Source organism: Podarcis tiliguerta (assembly GCF_965153285.1).
Source record: "Podarcis tiliguerta genome assembly, chromosome: 9".
NCBI classification, from domain to species: domain Eukaryota; kingdom Metazoa; phylum Chordata; class Lepidosauria; order Squamata; family Lacertidae; genus Podarcis; species Podarcis tiliguerta.
In genome coordinates, this window is record NC_139542.1 from 36,142,926 (window position 1) to 36,161,700 (window position 18,775).

General features: G+C 43.5%; 1 protein-coding gene across 2 annotated transcripts in view; it reads right to left on the reverse strand.

Moving 5' to 3' along the window:
• Positions 1-17,902, reverse strand: part of OTUD4 (OTU deubiquitinase 4) — a 71,382-nt gene extending 53,480 nt beyond the window's left edge. For both annotated transcript variants that reach the window (XM_083457100.1, XM_083457098.1), the window contains exon 1: positions 17,763-17,902. The gene's annotated coding sequence lies outside the window, so the exon portion shown is untranslated. The remainder of the gene's footprint in view (positions 1-17,762) is intronic.
• Positions 17,903-18,775: the final 873 nt, after the last annotated feature.

Below are 18,775 nucleotides of genomic sequence, written 5' to 3' on the forward strand. Positions count from 1 at the left end.
ATCATTAACATATGCTGTCCCCATTCCCTAGATTTGTAAATAATTTGCACAAGAGTTGATAGTTGGCTGATCAGGTTAGTTGGTCTTCCCTACTTTAGGCAATCCCCTTCAGAAACCCAACTAACACTTTGCTAGGCCACACAAATAGAACTTGAAACTGATTCTACCTGTTTGTTGTTTGCCTCTGGAGTTCAGTTCTGCTTGTCTCTACAGAATCACTGTGATTGTCTTTCTTTAGAATCTGTAGCCTTTGAACCAGCTGCTTTTTCCCCCAACTAATGTTTGGTTCTATAAGGAAAAGAGCTTGATTTGTGCTTAAGCATTTAACCAAACAGTAGTTCAAAGTTAAAATGATGCCATTAGCCTGATTGGGGTTTTTTGGTAAAAGAAGAAAGGGGACTTAGTTTCACAAAGGAGGAGAGTACTCATCCCAACAACATAATGATTGTGAATCTCCACCCCTGGCAAAATTTTAGGGTAGGATTGCCATGCCCATCTTAGAACAGTGAAGCATGAAATGCACTGTGTTTTGCTAAATATTGAAGGCATTTTGTATTGTATTTCTAATTATGTTTATTACTCTTTTCGCTGAGATGTGTAAGCTGCTTAGAGATTTCTGCTGGAATATGAAGTGGCACATAAATAAAATTAAGATCCCATTTGTTGTTTGCTTATTTAAGGCCCCACAGGGATACAGACACTGAACCCATGTATCTAAAGTTGGGGGGGGGGGTAAAATAAACACATAATTCCACAAGGAATTATCATAAATGCACCTTACTTAAGAAGCTTTTTGAAGACATCAGTCAAGATGGATTGAATAATGTGACCATTATCTATATAGCAGACTTTACCTGATGCTGTATATAGTCTTATATCTGAATGTGCCTGAGACAAAGAGCTCCTTCTACAAACCTGAGACAGGATACTATTTAAACAAAAACTCCTGTGAGCAAGCTGTATGGATTTCTTTCTGCTTTATTTCCAAGCTTGACACATTTTCATATTTGGTGATCCTCAGCATATAAAGCATGCATTTTATGTCATAATGAGAGGTACTTATGCAGGCTATCCAGACAGGAGAGAAAAATTCCACAGGAAGTGATAGATTCAGCATGCAGTACAAACTCATGATGACACTTCTAAAATTACAGCTGATGGAAAGCCTACAGTAAACACTGGCCCCCAAATGCTTTGTGATGAAATGCAAAACAGTCTGGAACCTCAAGTGACCTTGCCTCCACAATCCAGTGTTGCAGAGTTCCAGATATCCCAGCTGGGTTGCCACTCTCGTCATTCAGCATCAGAGGTGCCAGGACAAACAGAATAATCACATATTGATCTTGGAAATTCTGCGTAGAAAACTGATTTGCCAGGGCAGAGGTGAATACAGTGAGATAAACTGCACCATTGAACGCGAGCAGTCAGAGAGGGAATTACTCGGCTTCTCAGGCCAAATTCTGAAGTGTAATATGCCAATGGAAAGAGGGAACATTATAATGTCAGCCAAGGCAGAAGCAGCCTGTAAACTGTAACTCTTGTCCATTATGAATGGACACAGAGAGAAGGACAATTTAGGAATAGCTTCACTCTAATACCTGTTTAGTTTCTGAACCAAAAGCAGACTTGCCATATGCCTTCAACAGTCATATCTGCCAAGTCTGGCTACTTGGTGACTTGAAGTCCTCTGTTGTGTAACCTTGCAGCATACTCTGTTCTTTGCTCTCCCACTTTCTGTGTCCTTCCGATATGCCTTTCCCTCGGTCAGTCCCTTCCTGGTTTCAAGGCCAGCCTTCACTTGAAGCTTCTCTGCAAGTTACCCAAAGGCTGTAAAATAGGAAGCTGAAACAACTCTTCCCATTATATACATTTCTTTAGCTCGTGCAAAGAGAAAACTAATGGGATGGGGAAATGAGGCCTAAGAGGGCTCATGATGAGGAGGTAAAATCTACCTGCAGGTAGACACAGAATTTCCCCCCTCTATATGGGACCCAGAAGCATGTGCAGAGAATGTGGCAGTTGCTCATACACATTCTGCGTGTACTTCTAGGTAATATGCAAAGCTAGTCTAGGAGATGTCATGCTGCGGCTGTTCCTGTCAACAGTGGCCAGGTTCAGACAGAACAAGGGCACCAGGCTGACAAGACTGTTCTATGGCATGGCAGTGGGGGGGGGGGGATGTGATCATAAGTGGTGGCGTAACAAAAACCATAAATAAAGGCTGAAATCCTATACCCATCCCACCTGGGAACAAGCAGACATACACAGATCTGTGCTGTAAGCTATTTAGGAAGCCAAGAGACTTAATCTCATCAGTTCAAATGTTAAGCTGAATATGTGGAAATGTACACTCTGCAATTTAGATATCCTTTTTAGCATGCAACAAAGTGTGGTGTAGTGGTTAGAGTGTTCAACTAGGACCTAGAAGACTAATTCCTGCTCAGCCATGAAGTTCCCTGACTGACCTTGGGTCAAGTCACTATGCGTGGTAATCAATTTACTCAGAACAGACCTAATGAAATGAATGGACCGAACATTGTCATGTTCGTTAATTTCAGTGGATCTACTCTGAGGAAAATGTGAATAGCAGCCCATCTCTAAGACTAACCTACTCCAGAGGATTGTTTTGAGAAATGGAAAAGGGGAGAACCATATACGCCACCTTGAGCTCTTTAGAGGAAAAGTGAGATATAAATGTAATATGAACAAATAAAATGATGGTGCTTTTTACACAGAGCTAGAAAATGCTTTCTACTGTAATAGCTTACCTTCATGGCAGCTTAGTAAATTACAGTTTAGGGCCTCAGTTTATGAGGTGTCTCTAAACAGGAAAAGGAAAAAACACACCGAGAAACAAATGTTCAAGTTTTACATAATTACCTAATACACATTTGGGGGGGAAGGCCATGGGGCCTCTTAAACTTGACATAATTTAGGGCCTCTTCAAGTCTGAATGTGGTCCTGTTTCACAGCCCAGCCGGCACTATTTTACAGACCACTTGAATAAATGTTGTCTGATGCTGCGCACCCTAACCCCACAGATGTGAGCCTAAAATAAATGCCACCTTACGGTTTTTGTCTCTCAGAAACCCTTTAGCATATTTCTATCCCATGTTAAAAATGTCAGAAAGCAGCACATAACTCTCAGCAGGTTTCACTATTTCTGCTGGGACTCAGAGCCCTGTTTCTTCACACAGATGTCTGTCCACAAGAACTCCACAGTTGCTGCCTGCCTGCCAGGCATGTCTCTCTGATAATTCCCTGTTGGCTGATAGAGCAATCCTCAGCTGGGAGCAGCTGAGATACAGCTGCAGCTGCTAAATGCTTGTTGGCTGACTGTCTGGGCCTTTGGTCCTCTTGAGTCCACCTGATTCCCAATTGCTGCCTCCATATCTTTGCCTTCTTGGCTGCTTGCCTACCCCTGGTGTTCCAGTAACCGTTGTGAGACCATAGATAAGGAATATTCAGACAGTATTTAGGCTGAGGCGATGGCTGATAACCGATTATTTATTTCCACTCACAGAAGACATAATACTGCCAGACCGCAGAGGAGAATGTTGTGTTCTAAGGGGCCATAATGGAAGTTCCTGCCACACACAAACACACACCGGCCCCAATTTACATGTTGAGTATTTAATTACCACACCTGCATGCTATTTATTTATTCAACACATTTTAATTCTGCCTTACCTCACATACGCAGTTCCTCCACAACACCGATTTTCTTTTGGGTTTCTTTTTAAAAAAAATACTATCATCTCATGAGTCGTAAAATGAGAAAATTAAAGAATTAAAAATGAATGAATATAATTAAAACAAAAAGCAGAGAAATAACATAAAACTGTGAATTGCAGCAACCAAACTAAATATGCAAGAGAAGCAACAGATAGAAGACTCATATTTCCAAGTACCCACCAAAATAAGAAGGTTTCTTAGGAGGTGGGCAATGTACAGCTCTCCAGATGTTGCTGAACTATTACTCCCATCATCCTTTGCCATTGGTCATGCTAGCTGAGGCTGATGGGAGCTGGAGTCCAACAACATTTCAAAGGCCACATATTCCCTGTGTTAGATGACCAAAATATAGAAAGGAAAGTATGACTCCTGGGGAAAGGAATTTTGAGAGATGGCACTCTCAAAACCAATCAATACAAGTGCTCACATTGGCTCTTATTGAACAAAGTAATCCTTCAAATACTCCGAGCCTGGGCCATTCAGCATTTTAAAGGTCATCTCTAGAACTTCATTTAAATAGGTCCTGGAGGCAAGTTGTGACCCTCACTGCTTCATTTCAAACCAGTAGAATTTTCTGAATACTCTTCAAATACAGCCCTACGTAGATTATGTTTACAGTTGTCTAATCTGGACATTACCAAGGCATGTTTGATTAGACATCTCCAAGAACAGGTGCAGCTGGCAGACTAACCTGGAAAAGGAAACTGGTCACGGTCACTGCCTGAACATCTAGAAAATCTAAGGGCACCTGTGACTCTAATTCTTTATGGGGAGTACAGCCTCATCCGAACCAAATTCTTCTGCCAGCCACCAGCAATTCCATCTTGTCTGGATTAATCTTAACTGTGTCCACCTGCATTTCACTCTTTACTGATCTCAGACACTGATTTGGTACCATTGCCTCTGTGGGATGGCAAAAGGAGAGGTGGGTATTCACATATTGATGACACCTAAATATTGGGTGGATCTCACCTATTGATTTCATGTGGAAGAACAGGGTAAATGATATTCTGCCCTTTCTCCAAGAGCCTTTAGTCAATAGTTGAACACATGCTTTGCTTGTAAAAGGTCACAGGTTCAATCCCTGGCATCTTGAGGAAGGGCTACAGAAGACTCCTGTCTGAAACCTTGGAGAGCTGCTATCAGCCAGTGCAGGCAGTACTAAGCTAGAAGGACCAATTGTCTGACTTGATATTGAGTAGCTGCCTAAATCAAAGCATCCGGGTTGGCATGGTCCCTATATTAGAGAATAAAGTCCTTTATTTGAAGGTGTAAGTGACTACCTTTCAGAGAGTACATGGGGTTCTTAATGTTTTCCCTAACAACAACCCTAATTCAGACTGAGAGCATGAATTTAAGGCCAGCTCCATGAGCCCCTCCAGTCAAGAAGATGGACTGGAATAATACATTGTGCCTTGTTTTGAGATGAGCTGGAAAAAGAGAGAGAAGACGCCTGGAAAATGCCTGAGCTATTTAAAGAAATACGGGAAATTAATGTTCTTTCTGGGTCATTCCAGAGTGTGATGGAAACAAGGAAATGGCAAATAAGGATGTGTTCTAGAATATCATCAAGGTGTTTCTAGAAAAAGATCATAAAACTCTGCAGAACAACCACTACCGATTCACAATATACCTTATTTTTAACTTGTGCTGTGGGTTTTGAGCTGCAAAGTATCTATGGCATGCAAAACTACTTTGCACCTGTTCAAATATTTGTTTTGTTCCATTGATTCCTTTTGAATGGCTCAGCCATGCCTGAGGATCCAATTCCACAGTGAACTGGTAAGTGTTGGTGTAGTGCTGGTCTTCCAAATTTTGAGGTACAATGCTATTTACTTTGTGGTTTTGGTCTAGGTCAGGGGTCCCCAACTTTTATTGAGCCCAAGGGCACATTTTAAAATCTAAGAAATTATTGTGAGAACCACAAAATGCCCATTTCACAGAATAAAAAATGGCAATGCTCAACCCCCAATTAAAAAACAGCCAAAATACCTGTACCTCCAAAAAGAAAGAAACAAATAAAACACGGGGGGGGGGGGAGCATGCAGCTCTCCCAAACTTTCAAATTCAATAAAATTGAGAAGAACAGAAGGTTTTGAGAAGAACAGAAGGTTTTGGGTGACCCCAAAGGGGAGTGTCTGCGAGTGTAGTTCAGAGGCAGGTTTAGGACAGTCTTACCAGTTTCACTACACTGGGCGCTGAGCCTAGGGAGTGCTGCAGGGCATCACAACTATGACATAGTGAATTAAGCAGAATGGAAGGAAGGGATTAGCAAACTTTGGCCTCACACATGGCACCACTGAAACCTGAATAACCAAAGTTCACTCCTGGTGCAGTTGTTCTTCACAGGCACCACACTAAGGACCCAAGTGTCAGGTGTGCATGCAGGAGCCAGGCCCTGTGACCAAAAGGACTTTGCAGGACTGGGGCCTTCCTAAGTTTGTTCTGAAGAGGCAAGGTGCCACCTCACAGGTGAGGCCGATTGATAACTCACAGCACCTGGTGGCAAGAGCTGGGAAGGGATATAAGGTCAGCATTTCCCTTTGGCTCTTTGCCACAGCAACACACTTTCTGCCTTGCTGTGTTTGGTTTCTTGCTTCCTGATCCTTGAACCTAGGCTTCGTGACTCCCTGCTTCTAGATCCTCGGACCCCTGACTTTGTGATTCCTTGCTTCCTGACCCTTGGCTTCTTGACTCCCGGCTCTCTGACCCTTGGACTCTTGGCTCCTGGCTTCTGGACCCCTGTTCCTGCTCCCACCCCGCCATCTTGCCCCCGGTCTTGACGTCCCCCGCTGGGACTTCAATTGCCCGTGAACCGGACCGTGACACCAAGTCTAGGATTAACCAGTAATAGAACAGCAGCAGTTAGTACCATCACTTTGTGCAGTGGTGATCAAGGAGGTAATGTCAACATACAGAAAGATAATTTCAGGCACCCCTGCCAAAGACAAAATAGCTCTTGAGAAGGAGAGTTATTTCACATGTCATACAAAAGTTGACTATGAATTGCTACTGGAGATGAAGGAAATAGCTCACAGCAGATAGTGTGCCCCAGGCACAACTCTGATTCTTTAGACCAGTGTAGGTGGGTTCCCACAAAGCAAGACACAGTGATAACAGCAAGAACTTTTATTGAACTAACAGAACTTGACAACAGGAGCAAAGAAACTGTTTATATACATTTCTGAAGGCCCAGGCCACTCCCACAGTCAACATGATTGGCTGTCTAAACACCCAAGCTGCAAATAATAACTTTGCGTTTAAGGGCCAATGGCAGTAGCCCAAATCCTGAAATGTTCTGTGATTGGATATCATGTATCAAATCAGAACACAGGGGCTCAGAATCCTTAGTCCAGACTCCAACTCAGGCAAACAGACCACTGAATACATAACAACCAGCATAACACAAGTGAGTGAGCGAGCAGTGGACAAGATTAATGAAATCAGACAGAAATTAACATTTACTGAACAAATGCATGCCAGCTATTTTGCATTTGCACACAGCAGGAGAGAAGCAGGAGCCATCAGACTTATGGAATCTCAGAAAAACCCAGGGCTGCCAGTTAATGCTATATGTCAACACAACACTGACATGGCTGGCCACAACTCCATGCTATTTGCCACGCTGGGGAAATGTGCAGACTTAAGTATTCTACTTAACAAAAACCAGCTCAGATTCTGCACAGTTCAGACAATATTCTAGCTTCTGGGTATGTTGATTCTCTTGCCTTACTGCATGCGGATAAAATAAATGCACTCATCCCATATCAATGTGGAACCAAACAGCCTGATCTTACACACTTGTTTACTGAAAAGTACTGCAAGGTTCACTTATGGAAAACTAGTGTTGGGACTAACATAGGTGAATGCAACTGGGCTATGGACAACCAAACTTTCCAAGTGTGGTGTAGTGTGGTGTAGTGGTTAAGAGCGGTAGACACGTAATCTGGTGAGCTGGGTTCGCGTCTCCGCTCCTCCACATGCAGCTGCTGGGTGACCTTGGGCTAGTCACACTTCTCTGAAGTCTCTCAACCCCACTCGCCTTACAGAGTGTTTGTTGTGGGGGAGGGAGGGAAAGGAGAATGTTCTCTGCTTTGAGACTCCTTCGGGTAGTGATAAAGTGGGATATCAAATCCAAACTCCTCCTCCTCCTCCTCCTCTTCTTCTTCTTCTTCTTCTTCTTCTTCTTCTTCTTCTTGTCAGTATTGGCATATATTAAGGAGAGCTCTAGCAAGGTTGTTTAGATGATGCAGAACGCTGGTGCAACAGCCCCATATGACCCCTGGATTATCTCCTACATGTTGGAGAGGGTGAGATCATAAGGGAAGGCACTACCAAATGTGTTGGACCTGCCCAATGGCGCAGACCTTTCAGGGGGTAGCACGTGTGGAGATTTCAAAGATAATCTGGGAACAAATTGATTTCACCCCTCAATTGCCCGTTCTTTCTCTTTTTGAGGGGATGAATAAAGACATTAAGACCAAAGGCCAGTAAAGAAGGTTACTAGTTGCAGCAAGAATCTCCATAGTTCAAAACTGGTGAAACTTACAAGGTATGGGACTAGATTTATGGTTTGAGAATGTATGGAGAATAGGAATTTGGGGAGAAAATAACCCATGATGCAGCAGCATTGAAGGGGAAAAAAAGAATCCAGATATTTTCTATGCCAGTTGGTGGCCATTTATTACATATGTTAATACTCTGGGAGTGTCAGCTTCATCAGCACAGACTTTCTGTACTGACTGTTTACCCTTTGTTAAAATAATGTTCATGTGTGTCCGATCTCCTTTGGGTGACAGAGACTATGGTGCTATGTTACATATAATCTCTGTTGAAGGAATGACAAAAATAGATAAGAAACAAACACAAGTGAAGACTGGGGTTTTTTAATATTGTAATTTAATGACGTGAACTGCCCTGAGATCTATGAGTACAGGGCGGCTTACAAATTTAATACATAAAGAAATGATAAATCATAAATAGAATATGAATTATAATACCAGCCAGCTGGGGGAAGGGGGGGACATTTAGATTGTATGGATGTTACTGTCTTCAGTTAATGCATATTACTGCAAAATCAATAAATCTACTGTATTTGGGTGGGAGGGAAGAAGTAAGGTCCACTGGGTTCAATAGGACTAATCTCTCAGTTTAACTGATTTGTTGTTACTAGGAAGTTGCATGGTTAAAGATTATTTGTTGCTGAAATTACTTAGGAGGAAATAGTGAAGGCAGTCTCAAACCATGAGTTTCAGGCACATCTGTGAAAATGTCCTGCCTATCTACTGTAACCTCAGTTTCCATTCCACTAAGGCTTTGCTTGAACATGGTAAAGGTAAAGGTAAAGGGACCCCTGACCATTTGGTCCAGTCGTGACCGACTCTGGGGTTGTGGCTCTCATCTCGCTTTATTGGCCGAGGAAGCCGGCGTACAGCTTCCGGGTCATGTGGCCAGCATGACTAAGCTGCTTCTGGTGAACCAGAGCAGCGCACGGAAATGCCATTTACCTTCCCGCCGGAGCGGTACCTATTTATCTACTTGCACTTTGACGTGCTTTCAAACTGCTAGGTTGGCAGGAGAGGGACCGAGCAACGGGAGCTCACCCCGTCACAGGGATTTGAACCGCCGACCTTCTGATCGGCAAGTCCTAGGCTCTGTGGTTTAACCCACAGCGCCACCCGCATACTGTAATGCAATTAAAAACAAGCATTTATTCAGTTTTGCGTATCCCTGGTGTATAATGTTTCAAAACCATATGCCAAATGTATTGTCTCACATGCTGTAGCCCCATTTGGATACAATATTGTTTTCCATCCTGCATTCTAATAGGCAAAAACCTTCTTCTTCTTCTTCTCCCAAACCAGGCCCAAACAATTTTATAACTGTCAAAGATGAGGCTATGCTAATTGTGTTCTTTTGCATCTGTTTGGTCCAATGTTTCAGGGAGTGTCTCAGATCCACGAAATGCCTCAAGGTACTCGATTTTTATCATTTGTATCTCTGATTTGGCAGACAGATGTGGGGAAAACACATGGCGGAGAATTCCCTGGTAACTTCCCAGCTGCAGATACTGAAATTAAATGGCTGCAGTCAGCATAAACATAATGTTCAGATGCTTCCTTCCTTGTCTAAAAAAAATATGACACAGTTCAACAGCAAGTGCCATTAAAATGATTGCGAGGTAGTGCTCTTGCTCAGCTTCCATTAATTTCAATGTGGCGCATGCAGGAGAACTTCTCAGAGTGTTAATAGTAATAATGTGTTGATATTAATGTAGTCATCCACTATTACTACTACTACTACTACTACTATTAACTAACAGAATGATCTAAACTATAAGAAGCCAGCGTAACTTGGGTTGGCATCATTTGCTTATTCTGAACTCCGTTCAGAAGCCTATGGGAAGAGCTGTTGCCAGCTGAGTTGGCAGGTGAATGTGGGCCCTTGTCCTGAGCACTGGGCCCTACATCACAGCTCAGCAGGGTTTGTAATACAGTGGTACCTTGAGTTAAGTACTTAATCCGTTCTTAACCTGAAACTGTTCTTAACCTGAAGCACCACTTTAGCTAATGGGGCCTCCAGCTGCTGCCGCGCTGCCAGAGCACGATTTCTGTTCTCATCCTGAAGCAAAGTTCTTAACCCGAGGTACTATTTCTGGGTTAGTGGAGTCTGTAACCTGAAGCGTCTGTAACCTGAAGCATATGTAACCTGAGGTACCACTGTACATATGAGTCTCTTATTGGCCTGTCATGCCCCAGGAACACCATGGGGGGGGGGGGGGGAGAGACTCAGAGCTGTATAAGTTCCATTGGCTTGAGTTCCACTAGCTGCACCTGACCCAGGCCAGGGTGAGGGATGTAAGCTGTCACAGGCCTGGCTGAGAAAGCCCATATCTAAACTCTCTCATCCTGATGGATCTTGGTTTTGAATTGCACTGTGAGACTTATTTGCATGAGATGCTACTGATTTTTATGAGAAATGGGGGTGGGGGAACTATACCTGTGCTGGAAGCAGCCAACTTCATTGAAGCCACTGTTTTGATTTCCTACAGTGCCCTTCCCCCCATGCACAATCACCCTGGGGCATTATGAGAAACTAACATGGTGGCTCCAAGCCATACAGCACAGAGGGTCCAGAATCTCCAGGTTAAAGAGGGCATGCATCAGGGTAGCAGTAGCCTCTAGTGGGGCTCTGGGAGCCCAGGAGGTGCCCAAGATTGCCATGAACTGATGCAAGTCCCGTTAAGGCAAATACGTGTTTTTTTAAAATTCCAACAATATTTCAAATTATCAATTAAAAAAATAATACTAAAAGCCACCTGTAAGATATCTGTAGTAAAATATCATATCTAAAAAATGCTCCTAGAAAATATACCATAGCTGTTTGGGAAAAGGTGAGCAATGATAGAGACTGAATAACTAACTTCCACTGTGTTGGTGCTCCCACAGAAAAGGCCCTGTTCTTTGTGCTTGTACTTATGGTGCACACATTTCCACCATGAGCCACTTGGAATTTTTTGGTAACATTTGAAGGGTATTTTAGAGCCTGAAAATACATCATAAACATGGCTGAAAGAGGCACATAGCCCAGTATGTTTGCCGCATTTTTGAGATGCACGAATGCTGTTCAGCCATTACAGAAAATATGCAGTTGATCCACAGCAAGTTTACAGAAAAGTGGTAGCCTTTGGAGCATCCCTCAGGATCTGCCCAAGGTATTTTGCTGCCTGAGGCAAAGCAGCAAATAATGCCTACCTCACAATTCAAGGTGCAATTTGAACCTGAGGCACAAAATCTGTGAAATACCTCTCTTCCTCCTTGGTAGTTAGATACAACAATAATAAATTAAATAACTAACAATTTGCTGCCCTTTTGTGACACTCAAAAGCTCTGTGCCTAATGGTAGGGCTGGCCCTTTTTTCAGATAATACCAGTGATAACACTAAGCCTTTTTTGGGGGGAAGCCAGCACAGGAGTGTGAGTCAGTTTTATCTTAAATTCAGTTGTCAGCTTGCATTTCTGGGAAGTTGTGAGACAATGTTGTGCTTTTCGATTAATTCAATTAACCCTTGCTTCTGGCACTTCAACTCAATTTTCAGAGATGTCCGAAGAACGAATGTACTGATTGTACTTTTTTTGCATCTCATTGCCATCCAACTTTCACTGTATAATTTCCACCTTTATGTACCTGCAAACTAAGATTTCACTTCATGCATCTGATGAAGTGGGCTTCATAAAAGCTTATGCCATAATAAATCGGTTAGTCTTTAATGTGCTGCAAGACTCTTTGTTTGTTTTGCTGTAAGAGACTAGCACGGGTATCTCTCTGGAAATTTTTACCCATGCTGGGTCCTATCCCTGGTCTGCTGGGAATCTTGTCCTTTGGCTACACTGTACACAGGTCACCAAAAGAAACACTTTCTATATGGGATGCACGCATGCGCGCGCACACACACACACACACACACAAACTCCAAAGCACAAACTATTTTCACAGACTCAAAAGGGCTCCAGATTTGTTCTTCTCCAACAGCACCCCAAAATTCCACATGGCAAATTGATTTTGAAATTGAGAAGGGAGTGTTTAATCAACTGTTGGTGTGTGTGTGTGTGCCATTTGTGTGGCAGCTTAACTTGTGTATTGAGCTCCATATATTTCTATCCTTTGCAAAGATTCAGGAGAGGTAACAGCACCATGAATTAGCTATTCAAAATGAATTAGCTGCTCTTTTTAGACCTACTTATGTGGGAATAATTAAATGAAATTGAACTTGCTTCTAAGCAGACATGCATAAGATTAAAGCACCATTAAATCACTTTCTTTCACAATACCGGTACTTCTATTCCACATTTGTGTAAATGTAGGAATTAAAGAATAAGGGAAAAAGGAGCTGACAGTGTGGAAAGACTACATGAGAGTTGGAAAGTCCCTACCGACATACAGGTCTTATCTCTGCTATGAAATCCACAAGGTTGCTTTAAGCTTGACAATATATCTCATACTCAACCTCATGGAGATAATAACACAAACCTTCCAAGGTCCTTATAAATAAAACTGAGATAATGCTTGTGAAATTATTTAGTCCTTCAAAGTGCTACGTAAAAACTGTTGGGTTTTTTATTCATTCGTTTATTTCCTGCCCTTCCTCCAAGGATACCAGGACAGTTTGCATAGCACCCCATCCCCTATTTTATCTTCAGGCCAATGCTGCAAGATAGTAACTGGTTCAAGGTCACCAGTGAGCTTCATGGGGATTTGAAAATGGATCTGCCCACCCCAAGTCCCAGTCTGACACATTAAACCATAGAATCATAGAACTGTGGAGTTGGAAGGGACCCTGAGGATCATCTAGTCCAACCCCCTGCAATGCAGGAATATGCAGCTGCCCCATATGGGGATCGAACCTGCAGCCTTGCCATTATCAGCACCACACTCTAACCAACTGAGCTATCCCGGTCTATCATCGCACATTCTTAAAAAAAAACCATGCATTTTGGTACATGCTTTGCTCTAGTGATACATATTGTTATTATTATTTACATAATAATCTCTGCACAATACAAACTTTGCATTTTGGACTGTTGAAAGCAATTTACACATTGCCTTTGAACATATTCTCAATATTTTATATTCAATTTGTGTTATCCCACCTAAGAGATATTTGTTGCTGAGACCAGTGCTTTTTTCTTTAAAAAATGTTTAGGGGTACTCTCATTTTCCTACTCATATTGAAAAACTGTCCCTCACTGAGGTCAAACTGAGATTCAAAAAGTGTTTAGGGGTATGCGTACTGCTGCGTACCACCAGACAAAAGCACTGGCTGAGATCATACATTTTTGGACATTTTTTATACTAAAGGTACAACTAAAGCAAACTAACGTGGCAGTGAACTTACAAGGTATATCAGTCTTGCCAAAGCATTGTATGATCATGTCTCTCTTCACTGACAAATGCAATCATTTACCATGCACCATTTGCATAATTTGTTAAAGATTGGTGAATACATAAGCTAGCCTTCCCTGAGCTGGTGTCCTCTAGGTGTTTTAAACTTACAGTTCTCATCAGCCAGCACGAGCAATGGTCAGGGGTGATGGAAGTTCTAGTCCAAATTATCTGGAGGGTAGTCCAACAACATCTGAAAGGCACCAGCTTGGGGAAGACTGACGTTTTGTTGTTTAGTCGTTTAGTCGTGTCCGACTCTTCGTGACCCCATGGACCAGAGCACGCCAGGCACTTCTGTCCTCCACTGCCTCCCGCAGTTTGGTCAAACTCATGCTGGTAGCTTCGAGAACACTATCCAACCATCTTGTCCTCTGTTGTCCCCTTCTCCTTGTGCCCTCAATATTTCCCAACATCAGGGTCTTTTCGAGGGAGTCTTCTCTTCTCATGAGGTGGCCAAAGTATTAGACCTCAGCTTCAGGATCTGTCCTTCCAGTGAGCACTCAGGTCTGATTTCCTTAAGAATGGATAGGTTTGATCTTCTTGCAGTCCATGGGACTCTCAAGAGTCTCCTCCAGCACCGTAATTCAAAAGCATTAATTCTTCGGTGATCAGCCTTCTTTATGGTCCAGCTCTCACTTCCATACATCACTACTGGGAAAACCATAGCTTTAACTATACGGACCTTTGTTGGCAAAGTGATGTCTCTGCTTTTTAAGATGCTGTCTAAGACATAGGCATGATGAAATAAGTGGATTGAACTTGTTTGGTTCTGATAGCTAAAAGGAAGCAATAGAAATGGTTCCAGAGCACTGGCATTGTGAAGCTGGACTATGGTCAGCCCAGAACTGTGGGCCCCATGCTGGTGCCCTCTGGTTATTGCTGGACTCCAGCTCCCATCAGCCTTGGCCAGCATGGCCAACCATCAGATGATTGGGGCTATAGTACAAAACATATGGAGAGTACAAGGTTAGGGAAGAGTGGCTTCAAGACCAGGAGTGGACTTTGGTAATACAGTGCCCTGAGTGATGACAAAATTTGCCCCCCCCCCCTTATGTGTTGTTGTTATTTGCCCCCTTAGGGGAACCATCCACATTGTGCTAAATCAGGCACTGTCAAGAGAGTACCAGCAGAACTCAAGAGACCTAGCTTCAAATCACCACAAAACTCACTGGATGACATGGACTGGCTGCATGCAGAGCAGTGCTGGGAGGCACCAGCTGAACAACCTCCAATGAAACCCCCAAGGGAAGAAGGCTCAGAGCCAGGGGATTGGTGGTGGGATGGCGATGAATGGTCAGAGGAAGAAGAGGGAGCAGACTGGGAGGAGGACGAGGTGTTGGAAGCTAAAGAGGCAACAGGGTTTAGTGAGCAGGACGAAGCTGGGGCAGAGGACAACCCAGAATCAGAAGCAGGAGAGGAGAGGGGCCAGAAGACAGAGGAGTGGCAAGCTGCTGAAGAATCCAGGAAGTCTCCTGCCGCAACTCCTCTCCCTGGTCTCCCAGAACACGCAGAGAAATGAAGAGGGCAGTGTGATGGGAGACAAGACGATGGAGCCTTAGGCTACTGGGGAAGGAACCAGAGGAGGAGACTTAATGAGTGGTGGGAAGGCGGGCACTTGTCTTCAGTAAATATTCTCTATGGTTAGATAATTGGCATGGTAGGGACCAGGAGGCACAAGTCTCTGGAACCAGGACTTGAGAAGAATCCATCTGGTGGTAATCCTGCTTACAAAAACCAGAACAGTATCTGGGCAGACTAGGTCAAGACTGACTGTGACCCAGACAGGTCCAAGTCTGACCTGGAAGCTTTTATAGCCTGTAAATGGCGTTTCCATGTGCGGCTCTGGTTTCGCCAGAAGCGGCTTAGTCATGCTGCCCACATGACCCAGGAAAACTGTCTGCAGACAAACGTCAGCTCCCTCGGCCTGTAAAGTGAGATGAGCGCCGCAACCCCAGAGTCGTTTGCGACTGGACTTAACTGTCAAGGTTTCTTTACCTTTACCTTTAGATCATGAGAAACCAATGGTGGTCTTATGGAAGTAGAAAGCTGTGGTTCCAGGGGCTATGGTTTCTGACAACTAGTTATCATTATGTACAGACAGATAAAGATAACCTCATTCTACATATACTTATCCACACACTTAACTCAGTTCAGATACTCTGCTTCATTCTCTTCCACCACCTGAAGTTCAGCAGATAAGCACAGAAGACAGGGAAGCCTTTCCACAGGAAGTCTACCTGGCTCAGTCTCTGCTTTGCAGTGCATGACCCACAATTTATTTCTTAAGAAGGCTTTTGATGCAGTGATCTGAGTTACGGCTGGCAATGTTATTGAGATGCTTTTGACTGATGCTATTCATCTGAAGTCTGCTTAATTTAATTTTAACTTCATTTTGTGCTCTTCCATTTTCCGATTGTTTTGAATTTGTTATTAACCACCTTGAATATCAAGACTGATAAAAAGCAGGGTATATAGAAACAAAATGTACATTTTTTTCTGAATTAGCCCATTGTGGCTTAGAAAGAGAAGCTGCCATTTGCAGCTTAAGTCTGCCTGGTCCCTTTAAAGGCTTTCAAGACCCTTGCTAGTAGGAATACCTGTGTGTCATTTAATTTAATTTTGAACACTTGTATAAATTAAGAAGTGCTCGTGGGCATATGGGTTACAGTCTCTCTCTCTCTAGATGGATAGACATTACTGACTAAAAGCAAAGATAAGCATTTCTGACTGCCTCTTACCATAAATGAAAACCTTTCTGAGGACAAATGCTACATCATATCAAACACAATTATTGTGTCCATTTGGGGTTTCCACATCCCAAACTGCATAGCCCTCCTGCTTCTTCTCTAACAGGTTCCACGGTTATAAAAGAGGATGCAGCCCTCCCCACATTTGGAGGGCATCAGAAAAATTGCACTGAGCTTGCTCAAATACAATACTGATAGGATAACAATACAGAGGCAGAGCAGTAAGGATAGCAGTCAGCACCAGAAGTTCAAACAAACATTACAGAGAAACTTGAGTAGTTTTTATTTTGATAACAGGCATTTATGACCACAGACAAGTTCTAAGAGTTACACTAGCCAGAGATAATTTTGTGTTGCAGATGGCAATGGGGTGTAGCTGAGAGACCAATTGACTTATCTTTAATTTGATTGTAGCTTCAAACCAGTCATTTCTCTGCTAGGCGAAAAAGAGAGAGGAGATGGAGAGAAATTGGGCACGACACATATCATGTACACACAAACACAATAACTGTGGTAGCGGCCTGTAAAGGCAGTGTGGTGTAGTGGTTAAGAGCGATAGACTCGTAATCTGGTGAACCAGGTTCACTTCCCCGCTCCTCCACATGCAGCTGCTGGGTGACCTCGGGCTAGTCACACTTCTCTGAAGTCTCTCAGCCTCATTCACCTCACAGAGTGTTTGTTGTGGGGGAGGAAGAGAAAGGAGAATGTTAGCCGCTTTGAGACTCCTTCGGGTAGTGATAAAGCGGGATATCAAATCCAAACGCTGCTTCTTCTGCTTCTTCTTCTGCTTCTTCTTGTGCCCCTGTAATGTTGTACCTGTGCATATGGAAATAAGCAGACCACTACAAAAAACACTTGTCTGTATCCAGTGCTTTTTTTCTGTGGGTACGCAGGGGTACGCATACCCCTAAACATTTTGTGAATGTTTGGCCCCATTGTGGGGCAATATTTCAATATGAGTAGGAAAATGAGAGTACCCCTAAACATTCTTTTAGGAAAAAAACGACTGTTGCCTCAGTCCTCTCTGCTTGAGAAGAAACTGTCATGTAAAAAAGGGGGGGTTATGACCTTCCAGATGTTGAACTCCAATTCCCTTCAGCCCCAGAGAACATGAACAGTGATCAGAGATGAATCTCAGTTGCAGTCCAATAATATATGCTGTTAAAGCTGCTGTAAAGCCTGCCCTCACTGTTTGTTTATTACATTTATGTACCATGTTTTTCTTTCAAGGAGCTCAAAATGGTGTCCACCAACATCTGCAAGCTTTCACCAGGGCCGTCTCTGACCATGGATATCAGCTGCCTTCAAGCTGTGATCCCACTCTGCCCATGAACTTGCCTTCTCATTGCTTCACAGTGTCTCACTGCAGGTTTCCTATCTGCCAGTTTGCCTCCATGTGGAAGGAGATCATCCAGTACTGAATCCCACTACTGTGGGCCACTGTGTTCTCTTTGGGAAGGAAAAAAGCTTTTGCCTTGGTTTTCCCCTTGGCCCACCTTTATATATCCACTCATATGCCGTGCACTTTTGTGACATCACAGGAAGTCCGCAGCCAATGGCAACGCAGCTGGGGACGCATCATCATATCCTCCTCAGCCCTCTGCATTGATTTGCTCATGTGATTGTTTACTATTAAAATATGTAAAGCCCACCCTTTATCTGCACTTGTACCAGAGAAGGGTATGCCATGAACCCAGGGGGTGAGGGCATTTTTCAACCCATTGGCTGCACTCCTTTTGTGTTCAACATTCCAGGGCCAGTGGGGGTGGGGAGGAGCAGAGGCAAAAGGGAGCTGAGCGACAAATGTGACTCTTGGTACAGTGTACTGCATTCCAGAAACTTCTGCACCCCCACTTTCCTCTCTCCATCCAGTTATGCAAGTAGCACAATCGTAGTTCAAGGAAGTAGCACAATCATAGTTCAAGGAAACACCCCAACCAGGCAAAAGCCCTTGAAGAGGATGTGGAGCACAGCTGCTGATTAGCTTAGCCTTGGAAGAGTCCGGAAGGCCAGATAAGACTTGCCTGGAGGGCCGCTTTTGGCCCATTCTGGCCATAAAATAAATGAAAAGGAATCAATCTTTTAGTATGTCGGCACCCACATTTTGGAACTCCCTACCTATTAACATGAGGCAGGCGCCTTCACTGTACTCCTTTCAGCAGTTGCTTTTGTTTAGACAAGCCTGCCCAGATATGTGGGATGTTTGCCCACCCCAGGCTGGCTGTAGGTGAGGGACTGGCTAATGGCAGACTGAAGTTGGTGGGGCAGCTCCCCTTAGCCCTAAAGGACCGGCCACCACTGAGTATTTCCACAAATAACAGGTACGCTGTTAAGACTAAAACCACACACTG